At 32.0% G+C, this 2,704-nt stretch overlaps 1 long non-coding RNA gene across 1 annotated transcript; it reads left to right on the top strand.

Moving 5' to 3' along the window:
* Positions 1-218: 218 nt before the first annotated feature.
* Positions 219-1,633, top strand: LOC111715962 (uncharacterized). The gene is made up of 2 exons (XR_002768364.1): positions 219-433; positions 847-1,633. It is a non-coding gene; the product is annotated as an uncharacterized LOC111715962 (long non-coding RNA).
* The last annotated feature ends 1,071 nt before the right edge of the window (positions 1,634-2,704 follow it).

The raw sequence follows: 2,704 nt of genomic DNA, 5'->3' as shown, positions 1-2,704 counted from the left end.
GTTTGTTTGTATGTATTATAACTTGAAAACATCTTGACCGATTTGCCTGAAATTTTGATTGAGAAAATCGGTATAACCCCGCAGAGTTGTTGTCACACTCCTGTATGCCGAGTCCATTAGCGACTGATCTAATCAGGGTTCAGTCATGTGTTTGTTGTCTATTCTGAACCAATAGAAATAGTATGGTGGTAACATCTATCTTCCAATCTATCTGTTACGCGACGAAATCGTCTCGTCCTGATCAAGGTGCCCCTATTGATGTTGAAGGAATTCTACCGCGCCCCTGAGGCAGACAGTATAAGTTTCGTACTGCATCTTCATAAGAAGCCGGTTTTTAGATTTAGTCAAATGCATTTTATTCGTACAAATTTGTTAGTTACACTTGATACATTGTAGAGATACCTACGTCGTTTTTTCGCTAAGGCACTATTAGGTAATCTTTAGCTTTATTTGTGTATATTTTAAAGACAAAACTAATGCATTATGATTACTCGAAATCTTGAGACTATTACTTCCTGAATCTAGAGTAAGCTTTTGTGAGCAGATTGATTTTAGATACGTTTATAGTTTAAAAATTAGTAGATCTTTGAATTTATATTTAGTTGTGAACCAATAACTTTTGAATATGTTAAATCTAGTAAATCTCGCCATTATGGTATGAGTCAATAACTTTTGAATGAGCAAATATAAGGTAGAAACTTTTAAGTCTTGCTAAGTTCTAGTAATCTCGCTTTTATGATGCGAGTTGATAACTTTTGAGTAAATGTCATAACTTTTAATCTGATTTATTGTACATATTTGATTTCGTATATATTAAATAAATACTTAATATGGTCAATCTTTCAGATTGAGCCGTTTGTTCAGTACCAGAGCGCTGATTTATTCTGAGACGAAGAGATGATAGAGTAGTCGAAGGATTTGTGAGGCTATTGAACGTTCCAATCGACCTGAGCTGAATTATGACGTGGGGAAATACTATTAGGGTTATCCTGATAAATTGATATATTCACGGCCAGTGGTTTGGTCGCGAAACACTATCTCATTATCCAATCAGAGTTATGAATCCTTCTATCGGCGCTATCAGTAAAGGGAAATGGAATTTTAGACAAATCTCTTAATATCTCAGTCAATTCTTAAGGTCCAAAAACGAAAGAGTACATTTTGGAAATACCAAAAGAAGCTTTTAATTTTTTATATAGTAAAGCTTTATTTATATAAGATATTAGCCACTGTATCTTATTTTTCTTAGTCCAGGGCCATAGAATAAAACCTCAAGAACACCAAACAGAGATTTTTTTTTATATCCACAATTTGTAGAGTCTACTTAGCTGTAACAGGTTAAACGCTTTTCTGTAAAATTACATAACTTAAAATTGTACTCTAACACAGAACAGTTTAGATAGGTAGATAGAATCAAATCTATAAGCGGGGCGTGGTTAAACTACTGCTTCATCGTTCTAATTTTGATGAATCAATACCTTTATATTCTCCTGCTGTTGGTACATGAGGCAATTCATAGTAATTTAAAGCAGGAACTAGAAGTTGAACCTGGTTTAAATTTAACAAATTCATAAAATTCCAACTCTAAATTATTGAAACTTTACACGATTAATAAATATTTTTACAATTCTAATCCTTTTTTGTAGCGCACCACAATAGATTCTTCGGACATTTAGAGTTTGTTTTTGTTTGGAATTATCTGATACCGGTGACCAGACCTATACAGGTCTGCAGTAGAATGTGATGCATATTCTACAGGGAGTCCCATTTATCTTGTAAAACCGTTGTCATGAAACAACTAAAAAAATAAATTTGTTAAATCAGCTACTAATTTTAAAACTTTTTTTTGAGAGAAGAAAACTTAGCTGGTTACGTTTAATTTGATCTTTCTTATTTCAGACCTAATGATTTTTTCCGACCGCGTCGGATGCATCAACATTGCACATGCTTTAATAATCCTTTGAAACATCCCCACATAGACATTTGTCCGAAAAACAGAGTGCTGTCAATGTTAATATGTCTCGGCGCGGGTTAAATGTCCGCCGAACAATAACTACTTACAAGATCGCAAGATCGTACCAGTAATTCCGAATACATTTATCCTTTTTCTTACGTCTTTTTCTGATGGTTTTAATCTAATGCAAAGTAAAACTTTAAATTTTGAAAATATATCGTTTTGTTTGTCCCAGACTCCGTATTTCGTTATTACTTTTCATAAAAAATCAATATTTTGAAATTATTTCTCTTATTAGTTTTTTTGAGACACAGTTTGAATTGTTTATTGTTCTTGTATTATTTATATCAGGGTCCTAAAGGTTTATAGGACTACAAACTAGTGAAGAAAAAGGTTGACAGTGCAGACTGAGAGATAAATAGGGGGTCCCAGGGTTCAGATAGATAAACAGATAGATAGATACATATATAGACGTACAGATAGATAGATAGATAGATATATATATATAAATAGACAGACAGATAGATAGATATATAGATATATAAATAGACATACAGATAGATATATAGATATATAAATAGACAGACAGATAGATAGACAGATATATATATATAAATAGAAATACAGATAGATAGATAGACAGACAGATAGATAGATAGATAGATAGATAGATATATAAATAGACAGATATATAGATAGATAGATAGATAGATAGATAGATAGATAGATAGATAGATAGATAGATATATA

Source organism: Eurytemora carolleeae, unplaced genomic scaffold (assembly GCF_000591075.1).
Source record: "Eurytemora carolleeae unplaced genomic scaffold, Eaff_2.0 scaffold1915, whole genome shotgun sequence".
Taxonomy (NCBI): Eukaryota; Metazoa; Arthropoda; class Copepoda; order Calanoida; family Temoridae; genus Eurytemora; species Eurytemora carolleeae.
This window is presented reverse-complemented; position numbering and strand designations above follow the sequence as displayed.